This window comes from Lemur catta, chromosome 9 (assembly GCF_020740605.2).
Source record: "Lemur catta isolate mLemCat1 chromosome 9, mLemCat1.pri, whole genome shotgun sequence".
NCBI classification, from domain to species: Eukaryota; Metazoa; Chordata; class Mammalia; order Primates; family Lemuridae; genus Lemur; species Lemur catta.
In genome coordinates this window covers 82,094,883-82,112,667 of record NC_059136.1, presented here as the reverse complement: position 1 = coordinate 82,112,667, position 17,785 = coordinate 82,094,883, and the positions used below count along the sequence as shown (strand labels likewise).

Sequence of the window (17,785 nt, the reverse complement as noted above, 5' to 3'; positions counted from 1 at the left end):
TGTCATCCATGGAACATGATTCCACACCCACTCTCGGTGTTACTAGGGTTCATTTTCTTTTCCATCTTAGTTCACCTCACAAATCTTGAATAATCTGTGTCATGACAATTTCCTGTGTTCCTTGAAGTATTCACTTTCCAAATTATTGAAAAATTAGAAAGACAAAAGTCGATCAGAAAGGCCTCGGCACTTGGGCAAAAACTTCCCTTTTATGAATACTTGTGGTTAGTCCCACAAGCAGTATATGTTGAATTCTTTTCGTGTGTCAAATTATTTAGGAGGGTGCTCGCTTCAGCAGCACATATACTAAAATTGGAACGATACAGAGAAGATTAGTGTGGCCCTTACTCAAGGATAACACACAGATTCATGAAGAGTTACATATTTAAAAAAAAATTATTTAGGAGGCACTAAGAAAAAGCAAAAACACAGCAGCCCTTACCTCTGTATTTCACTCTTTCGGAGTTCTCTCATTTATTTCATTCATAGTATCTGTTCTCAAGAGGTTTATAATCTATTTAAAACTAAAAAACCAAAACAAAACAAAACAAAAACCACGTAAAATAATTAGAGACTAACATGAAAGTGTATAGTTAAGGGCTAAATTGCTTGGTTGAAATAAACATTATGGGAATTGAGGGCTGAGCAGTCTTGGACTGGATTGGACCTTTCAGAGAAGGTTCTAGGGAATCAAGGACAGCCTCACAGAGAAGTGGACACAGGACCCAGTCTTCAAGGATGAGGGATGGAACTGCAAGCACGATACATTCACTCGACCGCTGATGACTCAGTATCAGCATGGTCAACATCATCAAAGCATTCTGAATGTGTAGCTGAACCTAAATAACTTCCCAGAGGTAAATGCATCTTTTAGGTCTATAATGAGCAGTATTATTAAAGCATTCTATATAAGGAAGCTACTCCAGAAAGAAATTCAAACCCACACATGATTAAGCAAGAAGGATGAATCACACTCAAAATGGAGGAAATAACTATGCAAGACTTAAATGACTACTGGTGCCTAGTTAAAAAAGCTTTTCATTTCTCCCCAAACACAATAAAATGATACTATTTAACCTTTTCAGTACAAAATTTAGTGCCAAAGAAAATAATCACCATATTTATGTTGCATAAATTATTGCAAGATTGATAAGAGGGGATGTATCAGGTAATGTGCTCCTTTCATATAGAACCAGTAATCCTCATAACAACTTTATCAAGGAGGTGTGATTAATACCATTTTGAGATGGCAAAAGTGAAGTTCAAAACTACCATTAAGGGCCTGGTGAAGTGGCTCATGCCTGTAATCCCAGCACTTTGGGAGGTGAAGGCTGGAAGATGGCTTGAGGCCAGAAGTATGAGACCAGCCTGGGCAACACAGCAAGACCCTATCTGTACCAAAAAATAAAAATATTAGCCAAATGTGGTAGAGTGTGTCTATAGTCCCAGCTACTCGGGAGACTGAGGTGGAAGGATCCGTTGAGCCCAGGAATTCAAGGTTGCAGTGATCTGTGATCGTGCCATTGCACTCTAGCGTGGGCGACAAAGTGAGAGACCCTGTCTTCAAAAACAATAACAACAACAAAATTGAGTTTAAGCCAAGTTCCTGAAGTCCCACAGCTTGTAAGTATCATTGCTACTGGGGTATGAAGTCAGGTCTGTCTGGCTCCATAATACCGCTGTGATGCGCTATAAAGAAAATAAGTGAGAAAACAGGCTAAGGAGAAGCAGGGAGCCAGTCTGTGCCAGTCCACAAAGCGAACTAATATACTTATGCATAATAATCTGCTTGGGGTACAAAGAGATTCCATCAGCTAGCAATCTAGGGCATATCACCCGCAGCAAATCTTGCTTTTAATTTTAACAGCACTTAACATTGTTCTCAATAATTACTTTATTTGACTTTTCAGTTTTCTATTTTTACACCAATTTTTACATGAAATTTACGCATTAGCAAAGGAAGCACTTTAAATCAATCCCCAACAAAACACAAAATGAAGTTCTCTGAGTCAGGAAAGATTTGGGAGGCAGAAGTTGGGGATGGTGAGCTGCATCCAGCGGGAACATTAGCAATCTTCGCCAGCCAGCAGCGCAGGCAAAGGAGGCAAGACAGTTTCGCAATTCTCTTGAGTTATGCCTCCTTTTTATTTTGTTTGAATTTTTGAGATCACATCTGCCCATATGTAAATACAAGTCTTTAAAAGAGCATATTTCAAAGCCAAATGCAAGTAATGTTTACATCAGCCACTATTTGACATTGCTCAGGCAGTGCTCTCTTCCATTAATGTTATTAACCAAACATTGGTTCAATTACTTAAAATGGAAATAAAAATATAATATTTCATAGTTACTGTCCTTGACATATTTCAAAAGAAAAGTGACACTGAATGTAACAATTCAAAGAAATTCCGACATAGAACACAACTTTTGCCCTCAATTCTTCCTGTTTCTTCAAGTAGAGGTGCTGAGTTTAATTTCTCATACTACTTATTTGTTGGTTCCTGCTTGCAGAACTGGGGAGAGTTCAGTAGATTGCCCTGGTGGCATTGGGGGAACAGGAGAAACAGGACCTGCCAATACTCAGTAGAGCCCAGGAAACTCTGGCTGGAGAGGTCTGAAGTCATGCACAAGGAAAGCCACAGTTAGAACTAATGGTACCTCCCTTTTTTCATTCTTTAAATTGTAGTAAAACACATAAAATATAAAATTTACCATCTTAACCATTTTTTAAGTGTACAGTTCAGTGGTATTAAATACAATTATAATGTTGTACACCCATCACCATCCATTTCCATAACTTTTTTCATCTAACTGTTTTTTTTGTTTGTTTGTTTGTTTTGGTTTTTTGGAGACAGAATCTTGCTCTGTCACCTGGGCTAGAGTGCCCTGGCATCAGCCTAGCTCACAGTAACCTCAAACTCTTGGGCTCAAGCAATCCTCCTGCCTCAGCCTCCAGAGTAGCTGGGACTACAGGCATGCGCCACCACACCTGGCTAATTTTTTCTATTTTTAGCAGAGGCAGGGGGCTCGCTCTTGCTCAGGCTGATCTCGAACTCCTGAGCTCAAGCAATACTCCCGCCTCGCCCTCCCAGAGTGCTAGGATTACAGGCGTGAGCCACTCTGCTGGGACTTTTTTTATTTTTTATTACTTACCTGTAATGTGGTATTTAAGTTTTTCTTTTAACATTGTAAACTGAAACTCTACACCCATTAAACAATAACTCCCTATTCCTCTTTCCTCCCAGCCCCTGAAAACCACATTCTACTTTCTGTCTCTATGATTTTGACTACTCTATGTATTAACGGTACCCCTTTTATGTGGCACCTTGGTGACTTAGGACCAGGTTCAGGTTCTTAATTTTGGTACCCATCTATTCTACACATGCAGCAGTGGTACTATATGAAAACATACTATTATTTTTATTAATTTTTATATATATTTTATAGATATACTTAAGATAGTTTTCAAAATCTTAGCATTGTTATAATATTCTTTCTGTCTTGTCTTAGCCCTCTTCTGCCAGTTCTAAAAACCAGTAGAATCAAAACGTTAGCTACTTTTTTTTTTTTTTTACTCATCCACTCACCCACTCACCCACCCACTCCAAAACCTTCGGTACTAAAATAAACTTTATTCTCCACTATTTTCTCTCATTTATTATTTCAACTCAAAGTCACAAGAGAACACAGCAGAACCTCATGCCATCACAGTGGTGACACGACAGTGGGTAACACGGGAGAAAGACAAGCCACTTTTACATGTGGATTATATTCCTAGGCAATTTACTACATGTGGAAATGAAGTGAATCGAGTATTATTTTCTCATAGAAACAGTGCTCTGCTAGAAGGGTAAAGTTCCTGACCTAGGGCTTCATGCCAACTTTTATAAAATGTGGGACTTAATAAACTATAAATGATATATTTATGTTTCATAGCATAAAGCTTTCTAAAGCACACATTAATCAATTAAGTAGTGCTACAAGTAGTCAATAAACAGAATCCATTTAATACGAGGCAGTCTCTTTGACCACATCTTCCTGCCAACTCTTCCACTGAAGCAAAACAACTCCAAGGAGCAGGTTTCTTGGTTTTATGGATTTCGGGAGAATTTCCTTGAGGACATTTTGACAAGCCTATGGAAGGAAAGTTCGGGGCAGTTATGTAATGCTGTTTGGGAAAAGAAAAAAACGAACTCAGGAGTGATTACTTGCTATTCCCTCATTCTCTTCTAGTCAATGTTCCTGCTGTAAAACCTAGGGATTAGAACTAAGCGGCGACCTGCTAGCGAGGCTGAGGTTGGAATTCATTTCCTCAAAAGGGGAGAACAACATATGTTCATGTGAGAAACTGGCTGTTTAAGTGTCAGAAGTTGCAACGAGGGTGTAATTGGCAGAGGGCTGTAAGTGTGAATGGCCCTGAGTACAAATCACTGTAAGGATTGGTTGCATGATGTTTTTTCTCCCCTCCAATTTATCACTGAGTGGAAGAAACTTGAACTGGGAGGCCTTGGTTCTTATAATTCCATTTAATAAATTCAAGACAAAAATGGGCAGACCCTGACAAGGCCTGAGAGTCCGGGACTAGACTTTAAAATCATCCCAAATGTCATCACTTTAGACTACTATTCTACCATAAGAAATCATCAGTTATCTTTTAAGAACCCAATAAATGTCAAGCGAAATAGATCTCTGATAATTATTCTCCAAATCTTGCGATAACATCCCGAGTTTTATGTCAAGCCAGCCAGTGTGGCAGGACACAGTGAGCAGTACAATTTGTTCTAACTCATGTTGGGGGAAAAAGAGAAACCACTCATTTAATCTTGTATTACATCAAAATTGATTTGGGAAAAGTCACAAATTAGTTCTGTCATTTTGACAACATGACTTTTATCAAGACGATAAAAAGCTTGGTTAAATGGTAAGAGGCAAGGAGAGAAGATTTTATTTTAAATCTTGGGAAGAAAAGACCCTTGCATCAAAATTATTCAACCACTATTTGCAGAAATCGTTGTTCAAAATAACTCTCTTAGAACTGTGTTTATTTTTGCAGAAGGCATTCTTTGTCAGTTACATTGATCTTAAAAGGCCTAGTTATTCCTTTCCTTGCTGCACAAGCAACTCCACCAAAGCTATGTTTATCTCTGCTTGTTTTCCAATCCAGTGCAACTGAGGAGGCAAGATGGTCAGGTATGATTTCCCCTTGAAATGGAAACTGCTGTTTACCTAGCATGTTGCAAAGCGGGAGTCTTGCTCTCTAATCGCCTGAAACATACCTGAGAGCAAGAAAGTTAAGAGCTGGTAAACAATGTCACAAACCAACCTCTCTGGGATAAAGGCACTGAGTTGCCCAGAAAGTGTCCTTCAGGAGCTCAAAAAGTGATGCTCTCAGGTTCTGAAAGTGGACAAGAGCCACGACCCTTTTGGGGGCCCTTCTAAGCATGGAAAAGAGGAAATGTAGCAGGGATTCGTCATGCGTTTTGCTTCTTCGGCAAATCCGGCTTTTTTCTTTTTTGCCTTCATAACAGTGAGGCAATTCCTTTGAAACAAGGAGGCATTTCTTTCAAGAACACCTTTACCTCTCTCGGCTTTTGTTTTCTGATCCTCAAACCCACCCATTGTTTCCCTTGACAAATAAGGGAAGGAAATTGTGCAGAAGCTATAGATTTTTTTTTTTTTTTTAAACGTATTTGAAAGAAGGAAAATCTGTATGAATGGAACTTGAAATCCCAGAAGTGGACGGCCATTGTGGAGGGCGCTAGGAGCAAAGGTGTGAGGTGAAGCCAGCCTGTAAGTGCAACAGGCCTCACCCAAATCCTAAACCAGTTTAAATGTCAACACACCTTAAACAAGAAGATAAGCCCTTGAAGCAAAACAATGAAACTCATTAAAAGGCGCTTGTAAGATTTAAACTGAATCTCCCTCAAGCTTACACAATGAGCTGTATTAAGGACCATGAAATAATGATGTCCACCATGTATTGAGCCCATTTTGCTCCAGGTACTTTACCTAGGTTATCTCACACTTGCATAGCAGCTCTACTAATTATTATCATAACCTCCATCTTACGCATGAGCATGTGGCTATATCCAGGCAGAGTATTAGTCAGGAAGTTGGGATTTGAACTTATAACTTTATGCTTTTTCTGCTACACCAAGTGTAGTTTCCCTTAAAAGAAATAATCTGTGAAACTGCTTTGTAAGCAGTGAAGTTCTATAATATTTTATAATCAGAGATTTCCTACTGTTAAAAGCAAAACCTTAGGCCGGGTGCAGTGGCTCATGCCTGTAATCCTAGCACTCTGGGAGGCTGAGGCGGGAGGATTGCTTGAGGTCAGGAGTTCAAGACCAGCCTCAGCAAAAGTGAGACCCCCGTCTCTGCTAAACATAGAAAGAAATTAGCCGGACAACTAAAAATAGAAAAAATCAGCCAGGCATGGTGGCGCAGGCCTGTAGTCCCAGCTACTGGGGAGGCTGAGGCAGGAGGATCGCTTGAGCCCAGGAGTTTGAGGTTGCTGTGAGCTAGGCCAATGCCACAGCACTCTAGCCAGAGCAATAGAGCCAGACTCTTTCTCAAGAAAAAAAAAGAAAAGAAAAAGAAAAACCTTAGACAAATTCAATTTAACAGAGTTTAGTTGAGTAAAGAAGTATTTGAAAATCGAGGAACACCACCCTCCTGGCTCACCTGCAGCCAGAATAGGTCCAGAGATACTCTGGGGCTGCTCCATGGTGGGGCCGGATTTATGGACAGAAAAAGGAAAGTGACATGCAGAAAATGGACGTGAGGTACAGAAACAGCTGGATTGGTTACCACTTGCATTTGCCTTATTTGAACATGGTTTGAACAGTTGGCTGCCTTTGATTGGGCGAATCAGTGATTAGTACAAGAGTAGGTTGCAGTCTGTTTATACATTCAGTTAGGTTACAGTCCACTACGTACAGAGAAACCTTAGCTTTAGGCTAAACTGAATTTAACGCTATTTTGCAAAGTCTGGCCAAAATTCGAAACAGAACTCACTGTTTTGCAAAGTGCCACAATCCTGGGTTTACTTGTCACTCACTGTCTGGATTAGACTCATACCTCATTATTCATCCCTATGGGAACCTCAGTTGTTGTCATTTGTAAAATGGTGATGAGAATAGCTACTTAAAAAGTTGTTCTGAGGAACAAATGAGATAATGTATGTAAAGTACTGCCAGGCACACAGTAGGCAAAGCAGGCAACAGTACTCAAGACATGTCCCTTTCCCACTTTCCCTCGAAACTGTTCAAAGACAATAAAATGTGTCCTCTATCTTGACTAATACTATTTCTCACCTCTTTAGTCCTCTAAGCTGAGGTGAACTTTTTTCTACAGCAGGGGTCTTGCTCTGTTGCCCAGGCTGGCATGTAGTGGCGCCATCATAGCTCACTGCAGCCTCGAACTCCCGGGCCTAAGCAATCTTCCTGCCACAGCCTCCTGAGTAGCTAGGACTTCAGGTATGCATCACCACACCTGGCTAACTTAAAAAAAACTTTTTTTGAGGTGGAGTCTTGCTGTGCTACCCTGGCTGGTCTTGAACTCCTACCCTCAAGTATTCAGCCTCCTGAGTTGCTGGGCTAAGCTGAACTTTGAATCATTCATTGATTCATTAGAAATATTGGCCAGGTACAATGGCTCATGCCTACAATCCCAGCACTTTGGGAAGCTGAGGCAGGAGGACTTTTGTAAATTATTCTGTAAATAAAGTTTTATTGGAACACAACCATGCCCATTTGTACATTGCTTATGGCTGTGTTGGTGCTATGCGGCAGATATAAGTAGTTGTGACAGAGACCTTTTGACCTACAAAGCCTAAAATATTTATGATCTGACCCTTTATAGAAAAAAAAATGCGCTGACTTCATCCTTACCATGTTAAAAAAATGATCTTGCCAAAAATATGCCCATCCTGTCCCCCTCAACTTAAAAAAATGTCAGATGGTTCCATTGCCTACATGGTCCAATCCAAAGTCTTCTATGGTGTGACAAGTTGTCCATCCCGTTTCCCAATCTCTTTGTACCCTATCAATAATTTGGCCATTCTGATCTTAGTTTTCTCTGAACATGTCAAATCCTCTTCCATTTCCATATCTTCCCACATTTTTTCCTTCTATCCACAATATTCTTCTCCTTTTTCTTCGCATAAGTACCTACATCACATGTGAATTTAATTTATGAGAATCTATTCACTCTGTCACTCAGAGACAGGGAAAATAAGCACAATCCTGTCTGCTTCTCTGCCTTCTTTTCTTTTCTTTTTTCTTTTTTTTTTTTGAGATGGAGTCTTGCTCTGTTGTCCAGCTAGAGTGCAGTGATGTCATCATAGCTCACTGCAACCTCAAACTTCTGGATTCAGGTGATCCTCCTGCCTCAGCCTCCCGGGTAGCTGGGACTACAGACGCACGCGACCATGCCTGGCTAATTTTTTCTACTTTTAGTAGAGACAGGTTCTCGCTCTTTCTTGCTCAGGCTGATATTGAACTCCTGAGCTCAAGCGATACTCCCGCCTTGGCCTCCCAGAGTGCTAGGATTACAGGCGTGAGCCACCGCGCCCATCCTGCCCCTTCTGCTTCCTGAGTTTATGTTTCTGAATGAACATGTGACGGGAGGCTTGACTCCACTGTTCCCTCAGTCTGCTCAGACCCGCGGTGCCTCTCATGTGTTAGTGTGAGGATCTCACCACAGAGGGTGTAATCCCAGTGTTTAAAGATAACTGTTTTTCATACAACAGAGCCAATAAACACAAGCCAACTTCTTCATCTGGTGCTCAAAGAAGAAGCAACAATCTGTTTCAAAGCTGGAGGAAAACCTGGCTGTGCTGGGCTTGCTGGATACTGGACATCTAGATACTAACTGTGTACATACTGTACCTTATGGGTGATTTAAGAGTTCGCTTCAAAACATCAGCATTTAGAACCTAAGCCCTAAATAAGATCTGACTCTTTTTTGGGGGGAGGGGCTCATTCTCTAAGTCTCTGTGCAAATGTCATTTTTTCTCATTTTCTCTGATGTGGAGTCAGTCTTCCTCTGTGCTCCCACAAATACCTTTGTTCCCTTAGCCATTTGCACATGTCCGTATTATAACATTGAATTGTAATTATTTATTTAATTTTCAGTCTCTGTCCACTGGGGGCAATGAGAACTTCGGGGACAAAGGCATATTTTAGTTATCCTGCATCTGTGTCTGCCCCAGTACTGAGCCTGAGTGCAAACATTCAGCAAGTGTTTACTGATGTCATGAGTGACGTCCTGCGTCCCACTTTAGGCCACTTGCCCTTCTCTGAAATGATCTATGAACTCCCACCGAACTTTCAGTTAATGTTCATGGTCTGACATTTCAACTCATTTTAATTTTTCCAGTATCCATTTTCTCTTTTCAGCTAGATGTAAGCTTGGTCACAGCAGAATCTATAAGCTTATCCCATTATGAGAACAAACTATTTAACAGATCCATTGCTACTTTGGGTGTGATATGCTCAAAAGATGAAGAGAAACTCATCAAATTAGTTTTTACTTGGGAAAAGGTTTATTTATATTATGTCTGCTTATCTAAAGTTAGAAAGGCCTTAAATATGGCTCCACGTTGAATACGGACTCTGTCTCCCTATTTTGACAGAGCCCATGTTCACAAATGTGCCACACCTACCTTGATTTGTTGTCTGGAGTTAGCTGCCCAACCTGTGTCCTCTGCCTGGAATGTTCTCCCTTGCTGGCTGGTTTCTGCCCACCTGTTGTGCCCAGGGTTGCTCCTTACTCCTTCGTCAAAAGTCACTTTCCCTTCCACGAGCCAGTTTATTTTTTCTTCATAGTATTTGTTACGAATGTAAGTTAAAAGTTCTAAATACATATTTGTCCAGTGAATGTCAATGTGCCACAGGTATTGCACAAAGGTAGAAAGGAGCCAAGCTGATCTGACTCTGTATTCAATTTTTCTATCCAAAGCAAACAGTAAGGAGGCAATAGCAGAAAACTGGCTACATAAAAGTTAACCAAACCCAAGAAAGTCTAGCATGCAAGGTAGCGATTATCTTGGAGCATTCAAAAGACACTTGGGTCTCATTTACCAGGGGTTTTCTGTAAACCTCAATTTCTTAGAATTTTAATCAATAGATTCTTTAAAATAATCATAATTTATCACACATTTTTGCAACCATACTCTTTATACTAAGAAACTTTAGAAAATGTTTTATTTTCCTTTCTCGTACCTTTTTGAAAATGAAATTGAAAGTTCAATAAAACTGTGCTAAAAAGTTTGGACTAAGAAGAAGAAAGGTCCTTATCCTGGTGAGGTTCAGGGTGAAATGGCTGGGAATGTTGGTGAGTGGATCTGCGTTTGTTGGTTAATTTGGGGCCTGGACAGTCAGGGTTAAGTCCAGTTAGGGATGCTAGAAAAGCCAACCTTCTGGCTAAAGCCAAGGATTAATAGGGAGAGAGGGTTAAGAACTGAAATAGGTGATATGAATTTCTTTCTCTATTTTCTCTTTCCCTTCTTTTGTTTATGTATAGATTTTTGTTGTATGTCCTTTCATCTCTTCCACATTGCCTTTCTCTGTTTAACCCTTAAACCACCAAGATTTGGAACTACAATGAGAATTTTAAAAGGTACTGGTGGCTATAGTTATTGTTAAAAAAAACTTTGTATTTTCTGATATGGTTTTTCACTTATTCCTTTAACATAATATTTTGTTACTCAGGTTGACTTTAGAGAAAAATCTACTTCCTTTGCTTACTATTGTTTTTTTTTTTAAGAGATGGGGTCTGTCTATGTTGCCCAGGCTGGTCTCAAATTCGTGGCCTCAAGGGGTCCTCTTGTCTCAGCCTCCCAAGTAGCTGGGATTACAGGTGTGAGTCACAGCTTGCTTACTATTTTTAAATGCTCATTTAAGGAGGCAATAGCCTGCAACATGTGCATTTATTTGACTCAGAAACTTTGCTCCCAGGAATTTGTATTAAGGAAATAATTAAACTGATATATAAAGACATGTATATAAGGCTGTTTATTCTAGAGCTGTTCCATCTTATTGAAAAATGTGTACACAACCTAAATGTCCAACAATAATGTTGATTAAGTAAATGTAGGTACATCTGTACAATTAAGTGTTATGCAGCCATGAAAATTAATGCTACAGATATTTATTGCTATAAAAGATACTTATGCCATATAGTACAGAAATAAAAATAGTTTACCAAATGATGTGCATCATAAGATCTCTATTTTACATGACTTTATGTATATACATACATGTATAAGGAAAAACTGCTAGAAGAAAATATAATAGAAATTCAATAAACTTCATCATGATTACTTTTGGTGATATGATCATGAATGAATTTTCTTTTTTGTTCATCTATAACTTCTAATTTTTATATAATTAGAAAAACTATTACTTCTATAATATAGTTTACTATAACCAACAAAATTTGGTTCTTATTTAATGCATAGTTGACTACTTTCTAGAATTAATGGCATCCATTTTTGTTCTAATTAATTTTATAACCCGATTCTTTCACTCCTTTCCAACTTTTTTCCTTCTTTGCCCCTTCTCAATTAAAGAAATTCTCGTGTACTAGAGAAATCACGGGTGAGAAACTTGTCAAGGCCTCTGGAGCCCAAACGTGCCTTCAAGTAAAAAGGAGATAAAATGAAAAATTTAATACTCAAGGGATCTGTTCTCTAATGGAAATGTTTCTTAGACTACTAGGATTTTCTTTCAATCTGTTTGATTTTAATGGTTTTTAACTTCAAAATGTCTGAGGAGTAGATTTCTGAGGGATTTAGTTCACTCAGTGTGCTCTCCTTACCTGGACAGGCCGTGCCTGCCGGAGTGGACATTTGTAAGGCCATATGCTCATAAGCAAAGGAAACTGGAGACTGAGACAATTTTCCAAAGCCTCACACTGCTTTCCTCCTCCTGCTCTTCGTCAATGGCAAAACTAGGGACCTAGCTTGAATAGTCCTAGTAATAGGCTCATGGTCAGCCCTGGCAGGAGAAAAGCTTCACTAAGGAGACACATGGACTTCTAATATCTTCTATATTGCAACCCCAAACGTGAGGTTAAAGGAGCTGAGTGAAGGATCAGGGCCTGGCAATTGCACAAGCTATTTTTAGCTCCGGTATTTGGTCCAGGTGACCTGGGGGACCACTTGTCCTCTCTGTGCATTGGTTTCCAATTGACAAAATGGACAGTGTGCTATTGTAGGCAGGGGAACTGCTTAGTTAAAGGCAAAGAAAAGAATGCAACAAACATGGTCTTCTCAGCAGAGATAATAATGATGAGGGGGCCCAGAATTCTTTCCTAGATTTTATCTCTGACTTGTTGCATGTCCCTGAGCAGTTAGGCTATTTCTGTGCCCTTGGCTTTCTCATGCATAGACAGGTAATAATACCCTGTTCTCTCTGCTTTCATTATATGGGCACTGTGAGGATAAAATAGTTCGTTAATGAGATTTAAAATAGGAAGAAAATGTTTTTGAAGCCTTTAAAGTACCCAAAGATTTTCAGATCCTGATTAAATAGAAGGTATTGTTACAAAAAAAATCTGTACGGTTCCTATCATGTACACATTGTTTCCTTGAGTGCTGTATTTATTTGACAATTTATTTTTCTTTTCTGCACTAATGCGGAGGGAAAATGGAGGCAAAGCAAAATAATAAGAACAGGCATGCCTGAAGACAAAGTGTTGCCTGTCACCTTAAGCCTCGGACACATATTTTGAATGAAGCTAATGTTTAAAGTCCCCTCAGATAGAGTTGGAAGAGCGCATTTAATAGGGTGACTAAAATGTCCACACCGGCAAACGCCTTTCTCACATGGAGAAATAGTGCGGTTTTATCTTGGGAAAGGGATGAGAACCCGCTTCTTGAACACATACAATGCTGAAGACATTTCCTGGAAAATCACCGGCCTAGGGCAGCTGCATCACACAGAGATGTTTGAGGTTCAGATTTATAAGCAATATGGGAACTGAAGCCAAGGTACTACTTTTGTTCAGCACTAGGTGCAAAATCTAAAATGTTAGGCATGTTCTTGTTTGTAGTTAGGAAAAAGTTCCCCAAGTTTTGGAAGATTCCTCTTTGACCTCCCTAACAAGCCAACAAATCGAAACAATCAGCTCCCTTCTGAAGAAAACAAATGTATGTAGTTGATGCAGATTTTTAATGAGACCGTTACTCCCCTGTGGGCCTTTCTTTTTTCTTGTTCTAAAAATACATCTAGAAAAACGGAAAAATGGCCAACAAATGTTAATATATTTTCTACTGGATTTTATGTCACAAATGTTTAGTTGAGGGTGTGGACTCTGAGGAAATATGTTCTTTTCTAAATATTATAAAACTCTGTGTTCATTCTGGAAAGACAAACAAAACTAATAAAAATGGTTACCTCCTTTGGAGTCATGAGAAATGGGAGGGAAACTTCACCTTTTCATCGCTTTTAATGTTTGCACCTTATCAATTACCCATCCCCAAATTAAAAATACTAATTAACAAATTGTTTACTTTTGAGAAAAGAAACTAGAAGTGAAGGATGAGGAGCTGGAGATTTTTTTTTTTTTTTTTTTGAGACAGAGTCTCACTTTGTTGCCCGGGCTAGAGTGAGTGCCGTGGCGTCAGCCTAGCTCACAGCAACCTCAGACTCCTGGGCTTAAGCGATCCTACTGCCTCAGCCTCCCGAGTAGCTGGGACTACAGGCATGCGCCACCATGCCCGGCTAATTTTTTCTATATATTTTTAGTTGTCCAGCTAATGTCTTCTATTTTTAGTAGAGACATTGTCTCGCTCCTGCTCAGGCTGGTCTCGATCTCCTGACCTCAAGTGATCCTCCCACCTCGGCCTCCCAGAGTGCTAGGATTACAGGCATGAGCCACCACGCCCAGCCGAGATTTTTAAAATATATAGAACCATTCTGATGTATTTGCCTTTTTTGCAATGTTCATGAATAAATAAATAAATGTGCATTCATAACTAAAAAGAACAAATAACCTAGAAAAACAAAAACAAAATCCTCTGTGCTCACTACCCTCCAAGTAAGAAAGGATGAGCCTTGTATGATTTTCTTATACCTGTGTATATTTTCCATGTGCCGAAGAGCTGCCCCATGGTCAAGCCAAGGGGTGACTATGTGGCTTTCTCAGTACAGACATAATAGGGTTACACAGTCACTGTGAAAAAGCTGCAGACAGATTACGCCAGTCAACAGAACACCCTACACAGAAACTGTAAAACCATTTTAACACTTACTTCAGATATTATTACATGTGACAACGTATTTGAAAGATCAACCAAATAAACCGTTCCTAGGAAACATTTCCAATAGAATACTTCTTGAATTATGTTGCTTTTCTTAGGTCAGTGGGAATTGAATTAAGACACTGAAACATAGAGTCAAGATGAGAACCTGTATTTTTAGCTGAAATCTTTTATAGAAGCCTCCAGATACTATAATACTTCTCGATCCTTCTTTTTTTTTTTTGCATAGAGAAAAACTGAAATAGATTGTCTTTTTTAACATGGCAGAGAAACTAGACGGTGGGGTATTACAAATGTGACAAGATTCCAAATTTGACAGTATATTTCTATGTAACCAATTACCCATTTGTTCATTCATCATTTATCTTACTATGCATGAGGCTCTGCATGAGATGCTCTGAAGATAGAGAAATGAGTAAGACCCAGTTGTAGGAAGGGAGGCTGACGTGAACATCAGAGAGCAGGGGTATTAGCTAGTATAAAGAATGTAGTAGAATAATGCCAGCAGTATTTTGGGAGCATCTTGGATGAATACGTAACTCACCCTGAAAGTGGGAGAGAGAGAAAAAAAGAGAAAGTCGGTAAACACTAAGATGTATTTTAGGAGCCAGCTGATAGTTTTTTAGAACTGCATTAAGTTCATAAAAAACAAATGAATGACTCTAAATCAAAAGAAGGCTGGATTTTCTTCTGAGTTTATGTTAAAAGCAGGGACACTTCACTTATACACTAGAAACAAAAGAAGGCCAAGGTGCCTCATCCTTGGCACGTGTAGGCACTTTAGACTTGGCATTTCTTTGTCTTGGAGGGTTGTGCTGTGCACTGCAGGATATTTAGCACCATCGCTGGTCTCTACCCAGTAGATGCCAGAAACAGACCCCTGGTTATGACGACCAAAAATGTCTCCAGACATTACCAAATGCCCCTGGGGGTCAAAATCCACCCCCCACTCCAATTAAGAAACACTGCTTAAAATCAAGTTCATTTCATTAAGTATTTATAATGCTTAGTTAGCTATTAAGCTGCAAATGGAAAATTAAGGTTGATAAAGAACCAACTTAAATATTTTTCCTCTTATTTCTATGGCTGCTAAATATATCGTGATGAAAACTATCAAATTAACATGTCTGAAGACTGGTTTATTCTCATTTTCTACTTGCCAGTCATAATAGGACCTGAGACAAAATCCAGAAAAACAGCTCAAATTTGACATGGGCACCACTTACCCAGGGAAGTGAGAACTTACCCTACTTTCTAAATGCTTTTATTACATTAAGGCTTCTTTGCAGAAACTGTAGATTAGAGTTTTTGGATTGCCAAGGCCACCATGACATCCAGACTCAAGGTTGCCGGCTCTACTTGACTCTCCCTGGCCTATTGGCAGAAGGTCCTAGAGTCCCTGCCTTTTATCATCTTCTATCACCTTCCTCTGCCCTTGATGGGAACCTGCAAAGAGCAAAGGTGCCCCAGAGGCTGCTGGGAGGTGTTCTGTTTACCCGCTGGGGATATCCCATCCTGCCTTTCACCGTCCTTCTCGCTGCTCAAGCAAACATCTGCAGGAAACCATCGTTAACTGGAACTTACTATGTAGCAAAATGAAAAACTTTTTTTTTTTTATCATTTTGTTTTTAAAAGAAAAAAAGGAAACCAGAGAAGGCATGTTTACATTTAAAGTGTATATTTTTTAAAATAAAATTTTCAGGCCAGGCATGGTGGCATGTGCCAGTAGTAGACCCTGATACTTAGGAGACTGAGGCAGGAGAATGGCTTGAGCCCAGGAGTTAGAGGTTGCAGTGAGCTATGATGATGCCGCTTCACTCTAGCTGGGATGACAGAGCGAGACTCTTGTCTCCAAAAAATAAATAAATAAATAAATAAATAAATAAAATTTTTAAAAATAAAATTTTCAGTGTGAGAACTGGATAAGAGATAATTAGTCAAGGACATCCTTAATCATGACTTGTTGATGATCAGATTGATGCTGCTGCCACTACATAAAGGATCAAACTGTTTTATTCTCTTTTGATGGTTTATACCATTTCTACTTCCAAAATGATATTAAGTTTTTCTTTAAAAAACCATATATGTGTATATAAGTATGTGTATGTAGAAATGGCCCTCTCTCTTTTTTTGTAAACTCAAATTAGAGTATACTCTGCACATTGTACATTTTTAAATTTTTTTTTTTTTTTTTTGAGACAGAGTCTCCCTTTGTTGCCCGGGCTAGAGTGAGTGCCATGGCATCAGCCTACCTCACAGCAACCTCAAACTCCCGGGCTTAAGCGATCCTCCTGCCTCAGCCTCCCCAGTAGCTGGGACTACAGGCATGTGCCACCATGCCTGGCTAATTTTTTCTATATATATTTTAGTTGGCCAGATAATTTCTTTCTATTTTTAGTAGAGACGGGGTCCTGCTCTTGCTCAGGCTGGTCTCGAACTCCTGACCTTGAGCAATCCACTCGCCTCGGCCTCCCAGAGGGCTAGGATTACAGGCGTGAGCCACTTCGCCCGGCCCATTTTTAAATTTAACAATATATTGTGGAGACAATTCTCTATCAATTCATAATGACGAAATTCAGTCTTTTAAACAGTTGCATAGTATTCCATTGCATCAATGTACCATGATTTGTTCAATCAGCTCCTTATTGGTAGACATGTAGTTGTTTCCTATATTTTGTTACTAAAAGTATTGTATTTTGGGAGCATGTTATTTTATTTATTTATTTATTTATTTATTTATTTATTTTGAGACAGAGTCTTGCTCTGTTGTCCTGGGTAGAGTGCAACGGTGTCATCATAGCTCACTGCAGCCTCAAACTCCTGGGCTCAAGCAATCATCCTGCCTCAGCCTCCCAAGTAGCTGGGACTACAGGAATGCACCACCATGCCCGACTAATTTTTTCTGTATATTTTTAGTTGTCTGGCTAATTTCTTTCTAGTTTTAGTAGAGACAGGGTCTCGCTCTTGCTCAGGCTGGTCTTGAATTCCTGACCTCAAGCGATCCTCCCACCCTGGCCTCCAAGAGTGCTAGGATTACAGGCGTGAGCCAATGTGCCCCTTTGGAAATTAGCCCTTTTTTTTTAATCTTACCTCTGCTGCAAATACTTTTTTCTGAGTTTGTTTTTGCTTTTCAACTTTGTTTATAGTAACTTTTCATGCAGAAATGTTTAATTTATGTATTCAAATGTATATATTTTTTTCTTTATGGATTTTGTTCCATCATTAGAAAGGCTTCCTTTACTTTGTGGTTATAAATAAAAAAAGTTCTTCCATGTTTCTTCTAGTACTCTCTTTTTTTTTTTTTTTTGAGACAGAGTTTTGCTCTGTTGCCCAGGCCTAGAGTGCTGTGGCATCAGCCTAGCTCACAGAAACCTCAAATTCCTGGGCTCAAGCAATTCTTCTGCCTCAGCCTCCTGAGTAGCTGGGAATACAGGCATGTGCCACCATGCCTGGCTAATTTTTTTCTATATATATTTTTAGTTGTCCAAATTTCTTTCTATTTTTAGTAGAGATGGG

At 39.4% G+C, this 17,785-nt stretch overlaps 1 non-coding gene across 1 annotated transcript; it reads left to right on the top strand.

Moving 5' to 3' along the window:
- The first annotated feature begins 282 nt into the window (after positions 1 to 282).
- LOC123645310 lies at positions 283 to 389 on the top strand. The gene has a single exon (XR_006737503.1). It is a non-coding gene; the product is annotated as a U6 spliceosomal RNA (small nuclear RNA).
- Positions 390 to 17,785: the final 17,396 nt, after the last annotated feature.